Below are 21,083 nucleotides of genomic sequence, written 5' to 3'. Positions count from 1 at the left end.
GGGAATTTACTTTTGCTCTAGAACTATTGCATTGCATTGCAAATTCTCACCTTCAGACATTCTTTGCTTCAGAATTTCTTCAAAGCATAGCTGCCTAGAGAATTTTGTTTGTGGTTCGGATCTCTTATGTCTATGGTTTTCTCATTATCTCCCATGTCTGGCGACCTGATGATGTGAGGTTAGTGCAATCGGAACTCTTAAGTTTCAGTCAGGTGGCTGCATCTATTTTTCCTATGTAAAAACATGCTGCTTAGATCAGGTTCTCTGTGTTACTGAATTTGCCTTGTAGCCTCAAAGGGAATGTGTTGTGCAATGCCGCCGAACGATCAGTGACACTGAGGACAAAGGAGGGAAGAACCTACTTGTTTGCTTGGACTTTTTCTGCTCTTAACAAGTGAAACTGTATCTCGTGAAATAAAAATATTCCACAACTGAAATAACTCAATGATGTATACTACCTCCATCCCAAGGCTTAAAGCCTATATTTTTTCAGAAAGTCAAACTATGTTAAGTTTGACTAAGTTTGTATTAAAAATCATTAACATGAAAAGTACAAATCAATATTATTAGATAGATAATAAAATATATTTTTATATGGTACCAACAAAATATTAAATTTGTTCATAAATTCTTCTAAAAGTTTGGTCAAACTTTACTTCGTTTGACTTTCTGAAAAAATATAGGCCTTAAGCCTTGGAATGGAGGTAGTATTATTTTGCATTTGAAGTATCCGCTTCCATTATGAGTACAGCCCTTGAGAAAATCAAGTCTGAACAAAAACAAAATGCTAACTATGCATGAATGTTTATATACTGAGCATGCCCATCTCAGGAGACGTTTTGGCGCGCCTCAACATGCAATATCAAGAAGGAAGACATGTCACTTCTTGCAAGGTAGAGATATAAAAGTGGTGTGTATGAAGATGATCCATTTATGTGTACATCCGTAGCAACGCACGGGCATTCAACTAGTCAATCACTAAATTGTCTGTAGTAGGGTCCACGATAACGACTTGCCGATCGCTCCAGGGGCTCACAACCCTGGGAGCTTAGAGCTATTAGAGGATAACAAAAAACTACTACAATTGTCACGAAACTACCAAATGTATCTGTTTTGTCACGTGACTACCATTATTGGGGTAGGTTCGTAACGAAGAGCACTGATTTTCCAATTTACCCATATTAATCCAGTTTCTGACAGCTGGGACCCACTGTCAGGTCCCATATGACAAAAAAACAAATGAATCGTTTCTGGTAATTTTACAGTAGACCCCCTATCCCCTTTCCCAAAAGCTAGCAGGTCCCAAGTCAACGTCTTCCATCGATCTAACGTTGCCCATCTGGCCAGCCCCACCGCCAGCCCTGCCGCTGGCCACGATGTCTTCATCCTCGCCCCTGGCCAAGACCATCTCCCTGCCCCCGTCGGCGCCCGCGGGGGACGACTGGATCCGCCAACTCCCGCCACTCGACATGGCCGGCTGGAGGAACCGCATGCCGCCGCGATGCAGGACCAGGGCCAACCCCCGTCGCCGCCCTCGCAGCAGGACAACTCCTTCCTCCGCTGGATCATTGGCGCCGCGGACGATGACGCTGCCGCCGATGATGATGGGCCCAGGCCACGGCCTCCCATTCACGCTGGCCGGCGAGGACGCCAAGCACGCTGCCGCGCCTTTCCGTCCCCACCTGCACCAGCAGCACACCCCACGCCGCGTCGCCGCGCGTCTTCTCTCCGACGCGCGCAAGCCGGGAGCCCGAGAATCGACCGCCCCGGCCCCTTCTTCTCCGTCGTGACCGAAGCAATTCGTCGCCGATTCGGTCGCTGCGCACCCCCTTCGAGCTTCTCGTCGCCTACATCCACTACAGGGTGAGCACAATGTCCTCTTGGACCCCTCCATTCCCTCCCTCTCGCCCTGCAGCACGCCCGCACCATGCACCTCCGAGCGCCACCACGGTTTCGCGTCGCTGGTCACGTTCCGCCGTCGATGGCCGCGGACTCGGTACGTGTGAGCGTCCTCCTGGTGCAACGAGCGGCAGCCTCCTATCGCATCGGAGATGGCCTGGTGCGCGCGGACGGTGCACCGGCGGCCTAGCTCGGGTGGGGCGTTGTGCAGAGGAAGGAGAAGACCCTCTCCGTTTTTTTAATGGGAATTTTTATTTTTATTTTTTTTATGTGGGGAAATGGATCCGTGTGACACCAAAATATATCCTGAGGTTATATTTGCAAAATTCACCTGCCACGTAGTCCTTACAGATGGGCCCGAATAGTCAGAAAATGGTTTAACCCGTCTAAATAATGAAATCAGTGCTCTGCGTCATAGACATGCCCCAATAGTAGTAGTCATGTGACAAAACGAATACATTTGGTAGTTCAGTGTCATGACTGCCGTAATTATGGTATTTTTTGTCATTTACTCGGTAATGATACTATCAGAGATCGTACATGTACCGCGCGCGGCGCAATGAGCAGATGAAGCCATGAAATGAGATACTCGTGGAGATGAAGTTTTGTACGTTTCCTGGTAAATAAAGAAATGTATTGTACTGTTGATCGAGTTCGTCGACGGCCGCCGGGGCCATGCTGTCCGCGCGCGGCGCGCAGCACGCCGGCCGGCCGGCGTCGATCGGCAAGTCAAGAACTGCTGTTCCACTGTTTAACTATGCGTGTACCGCTACAGTGTGATCTGCGTGTGCTAGTGTACCATACATTGTACTCTGCCTAGACTCGACATTTCACGGATGTACGTTGCGTACGTCGCTGCTATTGTGATTGGTACAACAAGCAGAATTTACCAATCATATGGATGCTAGTGTATGGTAGATAGAATCACGATTTGATAGATCAAATGATTTTGGATTACCCAAGATATCGAGGTAGGGCTGCTTGGCATGTTCATTAACATACTTCATCATCACCATTCTTTGGGCGTTCAAACCTTTTTGTAATTATTTCTGAAGTTTCAATACTATATGGTCTATGTAGAGATAACTCTTTATATAGCTACTCTTATGAATGTGCCCAAAGAAATCATAATGGAAATGTTGACAATTCTAATGCGCATGTTTCCCCTATTTTCTGAGGCAAGTATAACCATGTGTCGGCGATAGTTGTCGCGGTTTTCAGAACCCCTCCTGGACCGCTCGCACGGGCGGTTCCGGAGGGCACCTCCCCCAGGCCAAAAACCCTAGATCCTCGAGCTTCCCTCGCCGCTGCCGCCGCCGGCACCGGCGGTGGTGGCAGCGCCCGGCCCCCGAAGGTGGAGGCAGGTGGGCAGGCTCCTCTCGTCTCCTCTTCGCGCGGAGAGATGGAGGTGTGGAGGGCCACGGCGGTGCGGAGGGCCTCAGCGGTGGAGGCGGGCGGCCGGTAGTTGGCGCGGTGGGAGTTGGCATAGCAGCGGGGGACATCGTCGTGCCGTCTGTGAGGGCGGGGATGGTTGGCGGCGCACGGGCCGCGTGGGCTCGATCTGGGCCAGGAGGGCTGCAACTGTTCCTGCTCGCCTCAGCAAGGACAACGGTGGCTACAGCCGGCGATTGCGCGGGTGGAGCTGCTGCCGTGTGTTTCCTTTGCAGGACTGCTGCTACCCATTGTTCATTGCCTCGCAACCGTTGCCGGATTCCGTGGTTGTTCGTCTTTTCCGCAGCTGGCTAGTGGCGTGGGGGCTGCTGGCCAGACATGAATAAAGGTGGTGGTCCTACGGTCCTTATTGTGCGAAGATAGAAACCCTCCTAAGGCCAATCCATCTTGATCTAGCCGGAGTGGTGTGTTCCGGAAGGCTCCGCCGGTGAATGTTACATCGTTTTTATGCTTGGAGTTTGTTGGATCAGTGGTATTCGGTCGGGTGCATCCATGCTTTTATTCCGGCCGTTTGGTTCTGGAGGGAGCGCCGCAAAGATCTGGTCTTTCTTGCCATATGAAAACATTTGCTCCATGGCGAAGTTAGAGGCGGAGAATACCATGAAGGCCGGATTGGAGGACTAGCAAAGGAGGTTCAAGTTTTTTGCGCTGTTGAGGGACTTGCTTGGTATTCTGGGTTTCGCAGCAGCAGTATGCAAGTGGGGGCGGCAATACAGGTGAAGTTCAGAATCTTGCCTTTGAGGATGAAAATCCAAGGTTTGGCCTTAATTGGTTGTGCATGATAATGACCTTATTGGAGGCATTGTTTTGAGAGCGAAGACTATCTTCAGGATGAAAACCTAAGATACTTTGATCGGGCGACGACGGTGCTTGCGCACTGTTACCTTTTTGGAGGCGTCGCTTTTGAAAAGTCTGGAATTCAGGTGTTGTCTTGGTGGTGGATGTACTGTTGCGGCTAGGGCTGGAAAACCGTAGCGCAACTTTTCTTTTTTGTCTGTGTGCATCCGTAAAGCCATTACAGTATTGCGTTTTGCAGAGGTGGGTGTATTTGGTATCTTCTTGATATTAATATATACTCCTTATCGAAAATGTTAGATACTATGATGCCTTTAAGTTTAGAAATATGGCAGAATTGAATTTTTATAATTACTTATTCTGGTTTTGTGGTTACTGTACTTCTATGTATGAATCCAATCTAAATGGTTACAAACTTGATGGTTTTTGGAAATATCTATTTAGTTGGTGAACAGTGCGCAGATGGAATCTTCCTAAATTGGAAGGAAAGACGGTTTCTTTTCATTTTCATGCACTAGGATAATCCACAACATGTATAGTGATACTGAAATGCTATATCTGCTGATCAATGACATATCCAAACATACACTTGACCGGATCAGTTTGTTTACTTTCTAGGATTGCTGCATATCTTCTCATGTGCAGGCTCCGTTATTTAACCAGAAAAAAGTTATGGAAAGTGTTTTTGGCTCCTGAGCTTCAATGCTTCTGCCATCTAAAGAAATTAAAAGATACTTTTAAAAGTTACTAGTATAAAATATCTGGAAATAATTTTGGGGATTGTCAATAATATATCTCACAATTATGCAAAATTTTAATCTAAAATTCGTTTCATTTTGTGCTAGACAAAAAAGATAAAACCTGATATGTTTGGGAGATCTGAAAATGACTAGTCAGATTAACATTTTTGTCATTTTTGTGTAGATCAGAATATAAAGTATTTGAATTTGATATTTTACACGTTTGTGGAATACAACGTTAACTATATACAGATTTATTTTCATAATTTTTAAAACTCAAAAATATGATTTTTTATTTTTTAAAAAAAACAGGATCACTGGGCACCAAATCTCTGTCCAAAAAGTTAAGCTTATTTTACTATCTGAGCCCATTTTGTCTTGGAAATAATAGCTTGTACAGTATTTGCTCAAATACTCTACATCAATATGTTGCTGAAGCTAATTATTCTTCATTATATTTATGCAGTTTTCTATGCTCTTTTTAAACTGCGCATGCTCCTTGCTGGCCTGATGTTTGCAGTACTTTTCTATCCTCCCAAGTTGTAGAGCCTGGGACAGCGATCCATTAAGGACATGCTGCATATCTTCTGTCTAAAAAATAAAATTCGCAAAACTGTATATTTTCTGAAATATCTGAGTGTTTTCACAATTTGCTTGTTTATGTGCGTGAAAATTTTCATCAAGAGGAGATATTATCTATGCCCTATGAACATGCAAACTTTTGAGGTACCGTCAATTTTAACTGCTGAGTAGGAGGAGTTTGTGCTAACGTATTGAGAACAAGCAAGTGCGTAGGTGCTTGCCCCATCTTGCAGCGCTCCACGTCTCCACGATAGCACATTGCTCGTTCCTGCTGGCTGATAGTTTGCCTCGTTAATTGATTCTGTTGGCATTTGTACACTCGTTCGAGTTGTACTGCATTGATTTTGTACTGCACGCAGCGAGCTGTTTCTCGAGCCCCACGCCCCTGCCATCCTTAGGTCTCCCACGCACGCAAGGCTCTGCCCACACTCTCGGCCTCATCTCCCATCGTCCCACGGCGGCGACGCCCAACTGCACGTCCGCCTCCTGCCATTCTTCTCGTCGACGTCGTAGGATTAGGAGCGGGGAAACAACATCCAAGGACCACGGCGGTGTGCCGGTGTGCGCAGACGGGGCTGCAGCCCCAGCGATCTGCATCCGGTGGATCGGTGGCATCGTGATCTGAAGCAAGGAGATATTGATGTTGGGATCATCGTTGAGGGGAGGGGCTGGAGCTGTTGGAGGCGAAGCAGATCGCGTCGCTGGGCGGCCGGGGAAGGTCGAGTGCTCGTCGACTCGGCTTCTGAAAAAGAGGATCACCCTCATAGGTGCAGGCGGATGAGTGGAGTCGCCCGGCTGAGGGCTACAGAGGAAGTCGAATTCGAAGCACCACGGCCGCCTGATTCTGCTACCCTGATGTGTTCTTTCCTTCTGTTTTTCTCATCGCTTCCCACATCTGTTGTATGTCTCTTGAGCTCTTGGCAGGGAGGAGAAATTACTTTACACGGGAACGCAAGATACATGGAGAAGGATGCACATGGACCGCTGCTAGGAAGGTTGGCTGTTCTGAAACTAGCTATTTCTGTTTTCCATTTGTCTAAACGTTGCTCTATTCCAGCTTGTAGCTGCATCGTCAAGATATTCAGGTTCCTCGTGTTTCCTACATGTTTGTTTCCACATTTACCTTTGATTACAGCCTCAACTGTACTGACACTACTTACTATTGAGGGAGAGTTCATACTGTTTGGAGAAATTGGAGAAGCACTTGCTGGTAAACAGGTAGGCCTTCACATACTGCATCATCTCGTAGTGCAGCTTTTGGATCCAAATCGGCATGGAGATGTTCCCTTTTTGTGTTTCATCACCACATTTGGGTTGCAGGCGCACCGAGATATAGATATTTACACTGATCGGCAGTCTATGGTTCTCTCTAGACTTTTTAGATAGATCTGTAGCAAATGTGGTGATTTAGGCCCTGGCCCGCATTTTGGTGGTTTTTTCCTTGACTAATTCAGTGAAATTTTTATATAGTGTATTCTCTATTCCCTACTTAATCACAAAAAAATATAGCCATTCATTCATGTACGTGCAATTGTGACTTGCCGGCAAGAGTCAATTTATTTTGTTCCACTGAATTCACAAGCCACACAGAGTGCATCAGTTCAATAAAATAGACGTGGTGCATGTTTACTCGAAATTTTTAATCATCCATGTTTCCTTGCACTGCAATATGCAATTGTGATTTTATTCTCAAGGCTTATCTTGTGGTTTCAGAAGGCTCTCCTGTACGCCACCATGACCAGGTTGTTTCATGGATACAACAAGTGATGAGACACACTTCTTGGCAGCGTTACTATGATACCTGTTCTTCTATTTTCCTTGCTTTACTGAACTTATTTTGTTCTCCTTTGTAGTAGCATGATTGGAGGCTAGAAAGAATATGCGCTTCAATTATGGTATGTGCCGTAAGTATAGTATGTGAAGCTGGCTGCATTTTAGAGATTGAACAACACGTGCCTCATGTTTGCAGAGAATGAGGACAACATACTTTGCATAAAAATGTATAATTTATTATCATTTTTGTTCATGTTCAACATTTTTTTGTCTCTCTCCATGGAAAGATCTCAGTATTTCAGTAAATAAGACATAGATAACTTTCAGATTCATAAAACAAGGGTTTTGTTCTTTGCGTCGCATTAAAAACTTGATTAAGGATTAAGTTATAGAACTTTGTGTGTCTTATTTACACTACGAGAGCAACCTGTACACGCAAAAACTTTAAGTTATAGAGCTTTGTGTGTCCTGTCCAACAGTAGAACCATTTGTTTCTCCTGCCCAAGTTTTATTATTATTGTTACTTGCGATGTCATGCTACATCTTACGTAAAAAGATGAACCATTTTTTTTCTCCTGATACACCAAGAAGTTTTTGTGTGTACAGGTTGCTCTCATAGTGTAAAGAACCCATGTTGATGCCTTAAGTCCAGCACGCATGTCACACTCATGTCAGCAGCAGAACGGGAATTAGTCCTCAACCAAGGTACCTGTTTTACCTAAGCCCCTCTATGTATTCATTCTAGCACCGGTACACTCCTAAATATATTTTTCCTGTCGTGTGATCCTTCAATTTAAAATTTAATCATGGCACGGATCTGAAGCGGTACCAGATATTCGTACTATTCACAATGTTCTGATTAATAGATTTGAGAAGCAATCTGTTTTTGTATATTGTTTCTATTTTAGGTTCGTAGCTTGGAATCTTCAACACTAATGTGATTAACATACTTCCTATATGGATCTTTCAGTTGTGTTGCTACACAATTTGGAAGTTCATTACTATTCTTATATGCCATATCATTTGGCTTACCATGTAGCTAAACTGTGCTCCTTAGGTTTCTGAGAAGGAGTAGTCAGTCGTCACATGGTGAGTTGAACCACGAAATTGACAAGGTTGAGAAATTGTTCTTCTGGTAAGAGATTCAGTATTTCTGACCACTTCTTTTTTCAAGTGGCACAAATCTATACATGCTACATATAGATCAGAAGGATAGTTACCTTTCTGCATTGATCTTACCATATATAGGACGTTTTGATCTTCTACCTTTAGGGAGGCGATGGAACCGAGGAATGTGTTCATAGCTAGCGACATTGGTTAACAATATAAATTGATTGCGAGGGTTAGATTCTTTTGAGCTGGTAGGTTATTTCTCTTATTGCTGATCTTATTGCACCTACATCTCATGGAAAATAGAAGAATCTATTGTTTACTAATATCTTCGTTTAATTGTGAGGATATTGACACCTACACTATATATCTTCATTTGGTGGCCCTGGTGTTGTCTTTGGCTAGCATTTGAGTTTTTTTTTCGAAATGGGGGTCAACCCCGGCTTCTGCATCATGATGATGCACATAGCCTTTTATTAATAGAGTTTAGAGTATAAATGTTTACAAATCACTTATCATCGAGGACTGATACAAGAACCAACCATCGAAAGAAACGCATAAGAAGACTACAAATTAACATAGTCTTCTAGTAAGTCGCCAACCAGCCTGGCACAAGATATCCTGAGCGACCATCAGGAGCCGTGTTCATCCAGTAGCCATGGCATCCCGCTGCCCCTCCGGAGAGAGTAAGGCCCAGAGCTGATCCCAATGGGAAACCATATGAATAACCTGCAAAAAATGAAATGAAGGTTTTTTGTTAAAAATTATATCATTCCTGGTCCTCCAAATAGACCAACATAAAACAGAAACCCCAATACAGATAAATGTTTTAGATTGTCTATCTACTCCATTCAACCAGTTACCAAACATATTAGTAATACTGGTAGGAGGTGGAAGAGCATAAGTAAAATGCACAGTGCGCCATAAGAGTTTAGCTAAAGGACATTCAATAAAAAGATGTTGAATGGTCTCCTGTTCCCCACAGAAGACACACTTTGTACACCCATTCCAATGACGTTTAGCTAGATTATCTTTTGTTAGCAACACCTTATTACTCAAGAACCACATGAAAATCTTAATTTTTAACGGAACTTTAACCTTCCATAAATATTTCCGTAGGAAAGGGGTATGGTCACACATAATATCCTCATACATCGACTTCACTGTAAACAAACCATTAGCTGTCAAATTCCAAACAAAACGATCCTCATCATCATTCAAATGTACCATCATTAGTTTCCGACAAAGCTGTAACCAGGCCGACCACTTGTTACCACTTAACAATCTTCTAAACGTAATATTCAAAGGCGACTGACCAAGAACATGTGCGACAGTGACATTTTTGTGGTGGGCAATATTATATAGTGACGGGTATTGTTGGGCCAACGAAGTCTTGCCTAACCAGGTATCTTCCCAAAAACGAGTACTGCTACCATTACCCACTTTGAAAAAACCCCTGGAAAAAAAATCCAGTTTGACTCCCATTAGTCCTTTCCAGAAAGGCGAATCAGTAGGTCTCGCTTGAATCTCCGATAAAGTCTTATGTCTCAGATATTTATTATGTAGCAATTCCTGCCACACTCCATCCTCATTAAGAAGTTTAAACAACCATTTACTCAATAAACATCTGTTTTTGATTTCTAGCACTTCAATACCTAAGCCCCCCTGATCTTTAGGTCGACAAACAATGTTCCATTTTGTAAGCCGGTATTTTCTTTTGTTTTCGTCAGACCGCCAAAAGAATCTAGATCTATAGTACTCCAAACGTTTCCTTACCCCAACAGGTATTTGAAGGAAAGACAACATAAACATCGATAAGCTAGTTAATACTGAATTGATAAGCACTAACCTATCACCATAGGATAGTAACTTCCCTTTCCAGCATCCTAATTTATTCTCAAACCTTGTTTCTACCGGATACCAGTCAGAATTCTTGAGTTTCTTGTAATGGATTGGAATACCTAAGTATCTAAAGGGGAGTTGTCCAGCATCACATCCAAAGATCTGTTTGTACTGATCATCCTCCTACTTTGCCTTTCCAAAACAAAAAATCTCACTCTTATGAAAAATAATCTTGAGTCCCGATAATTCTTCAAAGAGACACAAAATTAGTTTCATATTAACAGCTTTGTTTAGGTCATGCTCTAAGAAAAGGATAGTATCATTGGCATACTGTAGTATAGAGAGACCTCCCTCAACCAAATGTGGAATGAGTCCTCCAACTTGACCATCTTCTTTGGCTCGCTCAATTAAGATGGCAAGCATATCCACTACAATATTAAAAAGCATTGGAGACAGCGGATCCCCTTGCCTTAAGCCTTTTTTGTTTGGAAATAATGACCAATGTCATCATTGACCTTCACACCAACACTGCCCCCTTGGACAAAATGTTGAACTAATCTACCCCATTCTTGAGCAAAACCTTTCATTCTTAAAGTTTGTTGTAGGAAAGGCCATTTTACCTTGTCATATGCTTTTTCGAAATCTATCTTAAATAAGACACCATCCAACTTCTTCGTATGTAACTCATGAATTGTTTCATGTAATATGACTACCCCTTCCAAAATGTTTCTACCTGGCATGAAGGCAGATTGGGTTGGCTTTATTACTCTTGGGGCAATCCCCGATATACGATTAGTACCAACCTTAGTGAATATTTTGAAACAAACATTTAGTAAACAAATAGGTCTATATTGTTGTATCTGAACCGCGTTTTCTTTCTTGGGTAGTAATGTGATAACCCCAAAATTCAGTTTATATAGGGGCAAATTCCCATTCGAAAACTGAGAGAATAGGGCCATCAGATCATGCTTTATTACTTCCCAAAAATGCTGATAGAACTCAGCTGGAAAGCCATCTGGCCCCGGAGCTTTGTTCCTTTCCATCTGAAAAATAGCTTGACGGACCTCCTCTTCAGTAAAAGGGACCGTCAAAATTTCATTCTCAATAGCCGAGATCTGTGTAATATCATGTGTCTCCGCTTTGTTTAAAGAAATATTTGTTAGGGTGGGTGCTCCAAACAATTTCTTATAGAACTCCGTAATATAGACCTTTAAATTATCTTCCCCAACAATCGTCCCCTCTTCTTGTTCAAGTTGGAAAATTTTCTTCTTTCGGTGTTTACCATTTGCTATTAAGTGGAAATATCTAGTATTATTACCCCCTTCCTGGATATGTTTAACCTTCGCTCTCTGTGCCCATTTTGATTCCTCATCCCTTCTTAATTTGTTGAGACTCTCATTTGCCTTTTTTAGTTCTTCCCTTTTGTTTGTATTCAAAACACATGTTTCGGCTTTCACATCCAGATTATCAATGATATTTAATAATCGTTCTTTTTCTTTTCTATACTTTCCACTTTGGTTCTTTGCCCATCCTCTAAGAAAACGTCGTATATGTCTTAACTTATTTAGCCAAATATCCATTGGAGTAGCTCCACCTATGGCTGAATTCCACTCTGTTACTATCATATAAAAAAAAACCCTCTTGACGCAACCAATGTAGCTCAAAAGAGAATTTTGCTTGATTACCCAGGTGTGCTTTCACTCCTGAATCAATTAGTATTGGAGTATGATCAGAATCAGCTCTAGTTAAGGCTCTAACAGTTACCAAAGGGAACTTTTGTTCCCATGAGATTGATGCTAGAACCCTATCTAACTTCTCATAAGTAGGCTGGAGTCTTCTACTCGCCCATGTAAATTGCCTTCCAGTAGAGCAATTTCACGCAAGTTCAAGTGTTCAATAATTGCATTAAAAATAAAGGGCCAACGCGCTTTGAAATTATCATTATTTTTCTTCTCACGTTTACGAATAATATTGAAATCACCACCTACCAACATAGGTAATGTTTCAGATTCACAAGTTCTCACTAATTCAGCCAAGAATTCTGCCTTGTGCTCGTCTTGGGCAGCCCCATAGACCGGCACCAGGATCCATTCAAAGCCATCATTCTTACATTTAATATGGAGTTTGACACAGAAATCTCCAGTACTTACTTTTAACACTTGAAGTGTATCGAAGTTTATTCCCACTAGAATACCCCCTGAGCGACCGTGGGGTGGTAAACAAAACCAAGAGAAGTTATAACCTGCCGCCAATTGGTTCAAAAAGGGTATCGAGAAATTAGATCTTCCAGTTTCCAACAAAGCTATGAAGTCTAATTTATGTTCCCTAATCGCCTCTTTGACAAACAAGTGTTTAGCAGTATCTCCAAAACCTCCTGGATTCCAGTTAATACCCTTCAGATTCTGCATTATGACCATTGTTTCTTGATTCTTTTCCTAGTGCTCTTACGAGTGTTGTTAGTATCATAAATTTTGCGTCGCCTAATTTTCTTCACTTTCACCACCGGTTTGAGATGCTCGAGATGATCATCCAAATCGAGAGTGGTGTCATCCTCATCAACCAAATCTTCACAAAGTGTGGATACTTTTGACATTACAAGAGTCTCCAAACCTTCCTTCATATTTTCAATCTCATTATTCTTTTTCTCTAGAAAAGTTAGAATACGTTCCTCTTCCACCATTTTAAGCCCTTTAACCGATTTACCTATCTCTCCTGCTGTATTACCTAGAGATATACCTAAGTGATCCGCTCTCCTAGCAATCTCAGAATCTGGAATATTAATAATAGAATGCCTGAGTATAGTGGATTGACCTGAAGTGGAAGCTTCATCACGCAGACTCACCATCTTCATTGCCTTTTCCATCTGAGGCATGTCAGCATTAGACTGGCCACCCAGCCTTGCACTCGATCTCACAACAGAGTTGGGCTTCGGAATACCCCCAAAAGCAATTACCTCCTCTATGGAAGGACAATGAGAAACCGAATCATTCTCCACTAAAGATAAATCATACGTATTCATATTATTTTTATGTAAACACTCAGAATGTAAAGGTAACTCACCATTATTCTTCAAAAATGAGGCATCCCTCATTCTATTCTGAATGTCCACTCCCAACTCCTCCCCCTTCTTCACAACCATAGACCTTTCCATATTATAACCCAAACTTTTGTCTTCTGGTTGCAATGAACATTCAGAAATAAGCAAATCAGTAGACATAAAAAGCCCGAGTCAACAGAAGAAGAAACAAAATTCGGACAAGAAGAAGACACACAGGAGGCCATAACATTACCCATCTTAGCCGATCCACCCAGATTCTCTGCAGCTTAATTCATCATTGCCACATGATTGATGTGGGCCCCACGAACAGCAGGTGGAACAGAAGGAAAATTCGGCAGGATTTTCTGTGGCGTAGGTGACGAGGCCAGCTCATTGGAGTCCAAGTGCATGGCCACAGAAGATCCAGCCTGGCCACTGTGACCACTGTGACCACTGCCACTGTGACCACTGCCACCAGCAGTCCCGCCTGGCGCTGTCTCCTGCTCACGATTGGCTGGCCGTGTCCCTGTCGACGACCTGACAGCAGCACCGGCCTGTTTCTGGACAGGTGGCGACGCATCATTGGAGGCCTCCACAGCCTGACGCGTCCCTGATCTGCCACTTGGCTGGGCAGCGCTAGCATTTGAGTAAAGATACAGTTTGGTTGTTCTTCCTTGCATTGTCTGGATTGAAAGCATTTAGACTTCCCCCTTTTCCCAATTTTTGTCAGAACTAATCGATGATGAGGGGATGAGTTTCCTGGAAAGACGAACATGCATATTGGCAGGCCAACGTCGAAGACAGGTACCTCCAGTGACCTGATGCCAACGTCGAAGACAGGTACCTCCAGTGACCTGATGAAGATTCTGACCGACAACTTCCACATAGAAGACCGGACTAGGCGTGCTAGCAGAATGAACAAAGAGAACGACGACGAACACTCAGAAGAATTGACCAAATCATACGACAACAAGAGCAACCGAGAGAAAATGAAATTGGGCCGTGATTGGGTTGATGAGATTGGGCTTCAACTGTGCGGCAAGGAGGATGGGTTGCAGATTCAGATTAATCCATGTCCATTAAAAAATCAAGCTAAGCTGCGTGTACCCATGTAGGAATGTATGTGTTGTAATCTGGTCACTAGCATAAGAATCATGAACCGTGGTGTAACATTAACTTCAGTTTTTTTTCTGTAGCCCTGTTGACTATGGATACCTAATCTGAATGGACTTACTACACTGTTCTATCAAACTGTAGAATGGCACCTCAAAAGGTATGTTCCATGTATTATGAGAAATACTGGAACCTTTAACTTAAATAAATTTGCAGCCGCTGGGTATATGTAACATCCCAAAAATTTCAAAACAAAACAAATGATTTTCCCTCTTTCCAAATTTTGGAACTAACAAAAACTTTTATTCAATTAAGTTTGATACCTAGTGATCTTGCTTAATTCTTGTGCTATTGCCATGATTGCTTGTTAAAGTATTTTGAAATGATCTTAAACCCTAAACCTCACCCCTCTTTTCACCACCCAAGTTAAAATAAACTAAAAAGAAATTAAATAAGAAAAGGGCCTATGTGCCTATGGCTATTTTTGTAAATCTTTACCCTAGGCCTTTCTACTTTGCTAAGAGGTTTGGAAAACCTTCATAAACCTTACCTAGTGCTTATCAAACCAAATCCAAGTTGAAAACAAAAGAAAATAAAAAGAAACTAAAAATGCCATAGAGGCATATGAGAACAAATGCAAATTTGTGAATTTGAGGATCTTGACCCTAAGACATGTTGTGAATGGTTGGATCACTCCTCTATACCATTTCAGCACTCAACAACACCAATTGGGTCAAGCCAAGTTAAATTAAAAATCAAATACAACATATGCATAGAGGCATATGTGACACATAGCCATAATACCCAATTCTTGCCCTATGCCTTTAAACCTTGACCAAATGGTGTGAAACCATCTCTAAACCTAATCTAACACTAAATTGACCCTAACCCATGCCCAAGTAAAGCAAGGGGAACAATTTACAAGATTAAGTAAAATTGACACATCACCGCTTATGTGTTATGGCCATTTTTGCAAATCTTTGAGCTAGACCCTTTGGAATGGTTTCAAGGGTTTGTAAATGTTCCTAAACTAATAAGAATCACTTTGGAGTCAAGAACAATCAAATCAAAAGGAGAGAAATCAAATAGGGAGAAAATCCCATTTTCACTCACATACACACTTAGCCAATTTTGCAAATCTTCAACCAAGGCCACATTTGCTTGTGCCATTGTTTGTAAAACACTTTTATATCAATAACACACCCTTTTGAATCAAAGAAACCCAATTTAAATCAAAGATGAATTCAAATTCAACTTACATATGATAATGGTCATATGGCCACTTTATAAAATCTTCACCACTTTACCCCTGGTTTTTACTTTTCTTAAACCAACCTTGACCAACTCTTGCCATGTCATCCAAGACCATGTCAAGGTGAACAACTTTGCTGTTGACCACCAGTGCTGACTTTGACTAGGTTGACCAGAATAAAGATGCCAAGTGAGGACCTTGACACAAAGTGTAGATCATACCCAATTTGGCATTTTGCAAATCAACTCCATTTTGAGCACCACTACCACACTTATGCTTCAAATATTATTTGTTTCCACTCCACCAAAAAGAATTGCAAAATTCCAACATTTTCTTCATGCGGCCATTAACACAAACACTTGGCAGGCAGAATTCAACTTTGCACACACATGCTATGATCCAACGGAGTTTGGGCTAAACCAACTTTAATTCGTGATCATTGCTGTCCTGCTAGTACCCTGGACCTAACCAAGTACTTGCCATTGCTGCTAAAAGCCACAAAGTGACCTGATCATCACCATGCCGTGCCCATGCCGCTCCTCATGCCCTCTCCCATCTCTGATCCCTCCTCTCACTTTCATCATGTCCAGCAGCACCTCCTGGCAACCCGTATCATCACCATGCCAGCCATTGGCCATGGAGAGGCACGCCCTGGCCAAGAACGTACACGCCCAGTACGCCCCGGGCTTGCCAGAGCATGCACGCTCACCGCGCTCTGGACGCGCCAGAACGCATGCGTGCCCGGTCGCCTCCATCCTCCCCTACTCCTCTGCCGCTGCACGCAGTACCAACATGGCACCAGCTAGCTCATAGACTTGCTCAATCTCCTGTGGAGGACCTATCACCGTCGCCATGATCACCGTCCTTCGCCACGGTACCGCGCAGACCATTGACCTCGCCAGAGCTGTCCCGTCTCACTTTATCTGCGCCAGCATGCTCCCTCTGCTCGCCATGATATAGGCTACCTCGCGCGCAACCTCCCTTGCCCCTTCGCCGTCCCGAAATGCCACGCCGTCGATGACTTCTCGCAGCACCCACGGCCCCCTCACCATTCTATAAATAGAGCTCCCCCGCTCCTTCCTCCTTCACACCATCTCGATCACCTCTCTTCACCGTTTCGCCTCGACCAAACCATCCACCAAATCGTCGCCGGAGCGGCTCCAATTTGAAGCCGAAGGCCGCCGGAGCCCTGAGATCGCCGCCGTCGATTCACGCCGCCCCAAGCCTCGCCACTGCTACCAGCAGCTTCCTCACCGTTGACAACGTCGCCTCGCACCTCGCACTGACCCGCGGGAACGCCGGCAAGCTCTCCGACCTCCTACCTCCGCCGCCAGTAAGTCCTCCTCTCGCCGGAGAAGAAGACCACCCTCAGCCGTTGATCTAGCTTCTAATCCGACGGCCACCACTCACGCGTACCGCTTCGGTTGAAGTAAGTCGCTGACGCGTGGGACCGCTTGTCAGCTGGCCCGCATCGTTAGTTGGGCTGGCCCGTTTGCTGTTTAAACATTTCGGCCCAATTGCTTTCCCGCCAAGCCCATCAATCCCTTTTCCAATTAATTTGTTTCAGAGAATTTTCAATACTGGTCTGTGCTAAAACTTGAATAGTTTCAAATCTACGAACTCCAATCTAGCAAATCAAAATGTTCCAGAAAGCTTATGAATTGATCTAGCTAACCCCACTGGATTCAACCTCATAGCTTGTGTATAATTTGAGTAGCAAAAATAACAAAACAGAGACTTTTCAGTATTCAAATAAATATAGAAAATCAACCAATTTGAATTTTGAAGTGAACCCAATTTCTATAATTCACATTTCACAAACTCTAATTTACTATGTAAAAATATAGTATAGGTTCTGTACATGATCATGGACTAGACGCAAAATATTGGCTATGTAGTTAATACTAGTCCATTTAAACTGTTTCAAATTTTAGGAATTTAAATCTATGAGGTGTAGCACTTCATTTATCATTTTCTCAAGTGTTATGAAGTAATGTGATGACCTCTATTGCATAGGCTCATACTTGCTCGCTTGTGGAATTTAAATCAATATAGTATTGGAATCACATGGTTATTTAAATCACATGAGATGATGAATCTCATTTAAATCATTTTTCTCAAATAATAAGTGTGAAGTGTTGACCTTGGTCAACATGTGATCATCCCTGGTTATTTGAGAAGATTAAATCTTAAGAAGATTCAATGAGAGGACATTATTTCTCCAAACCAAAGAGAAACCCTAATCCCAATTTCAAAGAGAGGAACTTATTTTTCCTAATACTAAATAAGGAAACCCTAGCATAATTGGTGAACAATGTTAAGTAGTGATGCTAGATCAATTGTGTGAGCCATTAAGGCTAATTAAGACTAATTAAGTGTTGTGTGGTGATTGTATCCTCGTATTCGTTTATAGACGCTAGTACCGGAGGCTATCAAGAGGAAGAGGTCTTCTACCAAGAGGAAGAGCCAGAAAACTTTGATCACCTCACCAATCAAGGCAAGCTAGACTAATGCAAGCTATTTTGTTTGCAAGCTATTATCAATGCAAGATAGATTTGTGCAAAGCTCTACAAGAGCAAGGCACTGATACTTTTTTTACTTTATGATCCTATCCCAAGTTTTTACTTTACAAGCTTTATTGGATTTTATTTATCAACGTTACTTTTTGATTTATGATTCACTTGGTTTAGGTATGGAGTAGTACAAGATCATCACACCTAGCCTAGAAGCAAGGCAAACTACTTAGCACCCCTCATGACTAGTTGCTAGTGCTCAATATTAAAAGTGACTACTCTAGTTGGGAACTTGTGAATTGAATTAATTTTGAAAACCTTGGAATGAGGAGTCATTCTATTGAAAGATTTTGAAGGTGAATATGACTTGTGAATGACTTGGTGAAACTTACCAAAATCTGATGGTTGGGTTTGGATGCGATACCATTCCAATTTTACAAGTACCCCCACAATACCTGAATCTGGGTAAGGCTTAGCTGGAAACTTATGTATTTTAGTATGGGTTCCCTCTGAACAAGCGTCATAGGGGTTATGCCGAGGCTGCCTCCATTGTATGTGAAATGACGTGAAATAAGGTGAATGTACTACCCAAGCCCTGTGCAGTTCCCGGGTTGACGGTTTGTTTTCACCGGGAGGCCAAGCTCATGGGGAGAGGTGCCTATACTAGAGTATGTAAATGAAAGGTTAGGATTGGTAGTTCGCGTACTGCGTACAATAAATCAGGGCCAGTTACCCCTGACGAACTATAGCAATTGTTATGGCACAAGTGTACAGCCTCTGCAGAGTTTAACCTATTCGAATAGCCGCGTCCGCGGTCATGGACAGTTGGAAAGGCCATACTATTTCGTCGTGAGAATTTTTCTAAAAATATGAATGGTGACTTGTGATTTGAATTGAAAGGTGACTTTGACTTTGAATAACAACTGAGTTGTGGGAGTGACACTAATGTTCCCACTTGAGTTTAGCAAATGAAGAAGTTTTGATATTAAAAGTGCTTATGAAATAAAACCGGCTTTCTGCAAATGAAACTAGAGCTTAGAACCCCCTTACTATAGTTGATAGTATTTTACCTTAGTATTAGTTTGCGAGTACTTTAAAGTACTCATGGCTGTGTCCCTGGCTATTCAAATGGCCAGACTATGAAGAAGAGTACCAGAATCTAGAAGAAGGACAGCAGGACGTCTATGACAACTAGGATCACTCCTGACGTCACTAGTTGCCTGTGGAATAGATGGACTACTACTACGCTATTTCGCTTCCGCTATGTGTTATGTAATTGATCAATAGAACTTCTATTATTGTAATGAGACTGGATCATGTGATCCTTTATTTGTAAGAAGATTATGGTATGTAATGAATGATGTGTTGTGATATCAATCTATTATGTCTCGCAAAAACAATATTCCTGGGATTGCGAGGAATGACATAATAGGCATCTGGACTTGAAAAATCCGGGTGTTGACAAGTTGGTATCAGAGCCATTGTTGACCTTAGGAGACCCTAGTTAGAATGGACGTCTGAAAATTTTAGTTTCAAAACAAATGAAGTGACTATTTAAGAAAACTTATTCTCCCTCTTATCATTGAGATCTTCAAAATAAGAAAGTTATGCTCTATTCTTCTTATACTACTACATAAAATTTTACACACTTCTCTAACTTACTCATCATAATTCTTCACAGATGGAGTACACCTGCAAGTCTTATCAGCTTGGCCACGGAGGAAACCTCATGTTCGAGAAGGATTTGAAACAAGTGGTTGATTATTTAGGACGCACGTATCCCGAGTTCTTCGGAGTACCCCTCAATAATCCATCAGGAGGACAACCTCGGTGGGAAGTTACTACAGATCTGAGAGGAAAGCTTGGAGGCCCAATATGGGAAACCATCTGGTTTTTTGTAACGGGAAGCACTTGGAAGGAAGGACTAGTCAGAGCAATGCAAGAAGCAATTTCCCGTCTGTGTGGACAGAATATCGACAAGCTCAAGAATACCCGCTTCATTTATTACCCAGGACATGACCCCATGGGAAGACCAATAATTATGCCCTCGCACCCGGAGATGAACCACTATGTTGCCTACCTCGACTACATGCTGTACAAGACCCGCAAGGAGTTGGACAACGCCCTCGCCTTTCGCCAAGAACATTACCCGTGAAGATGAAGAATCCCCCCCTGAAGAGTAGTTTCATTTAAAGCACTATCGTATGTGTGAGTTGTATCAGGATCCCCTTGTATCGTAGAACGAATGAATGGTTCTTCAAACCAACGGTGTGTTAGCTTTGTAATATATGATGCTTGGTATCTCTACTACCTAAAAAGCACGAACAGGTTCCGTCGTCAACCCAGTACGTCGTCCGTTTCGTCAATTTCGTCGTGCTCCTCTTCTCTCGCCCCACGCGCCCAAATGGGCCAAGCGGCCCAACGTATCCGAGGATCCGTCTCCCCTCGCTCTTCACCTCTCCTCCCGCAACCTGCTACACCTCGGCAACGACCAGACGCCCCTCTTCCCCCTCACATCCGGCGCCCTTCATGCTGCCGCACGGAGGTTCAGCCGAACCTTCACCACCGCTATCTGCAGCCGTCCTCGGTGTTGTTAGGCGCGTTGCACCATCGTAGAAACCGAGCCGAGGACGGAAACACATCTGTGCCAAGGCTGATCTGCAGCCTCTTGGATCCAGCGAAGGCCCCTAGGTTGGGGTGCCCAAACCACGACCCCGTCCTCCTCCGAGCTGAAGCCAGGGAGAAGCCGCCAGCGCGAAAATCACCTCTTCGTCGGGACTAGGCAGGAAGGATCGGCGAGTAGATCCAGACCAAGGCTTACAGATGGTTGTGATACTCCATTAGCAAAAGGAGCTCCGTCCCCTCCAAGTTTCAGGTATATGTATTATGTATTAATCTACCTTAATCTTCCATGCTACCATTTCGATGATACACAATGCCAACTTGGATGGTTGGACTCTTTGATGTGCGTAGGC

The 21,083-nt window shown here is 43.1% G+C and overlaps 1 long non-coding RNA gene across 2 annotated transcripts; it reads left to right on the top strand.

Annotated features, from left to right (window-relative positions):
- Positions 1 to 5,835: 5,835 nt before the first annotated feature.
- LOC127298592 (uncharacterized) lies at positions 5,836 to 14,489 on the top strand. 2 transcript variants are annotated; one of them, XR_011744708.1, is made up of 3 exons: positions 5,836 to 7,946; positions 8,299 to 8,376; positions 8,490 to 14,489. It is a non-coding gene; the product is annotated as an uncharacterized lncRNA (long non-coding RNA). The 2 variants fall into 2 exon arrangements; XR_011744707.1 differs by having other exon boundaries at positions 8,299 to 8,602; positions 13,961 to 14,489.
- The last annotated feature ends 6,594 nt before the right edge of the window (positions 14,490 to 21,083 follow it).

The sequence above is a fragment of the Lolium perenne genome, chromosome 5 (assembly GCF_019359855.2).
Source record: "Lolium perenne isolate Kyuss_39 chromosome 5, Kyuss_2.0, whole genome shotgun sequence".
NCBI lineage: Eukaryota > Viridiplantae > Streptophyta > Magnoliopsida > Poales > Poaceae > Lolium > Lolium perenne.
This window is presented reverse-complemented; position numbering and strand designations above follow the sequence as displayed.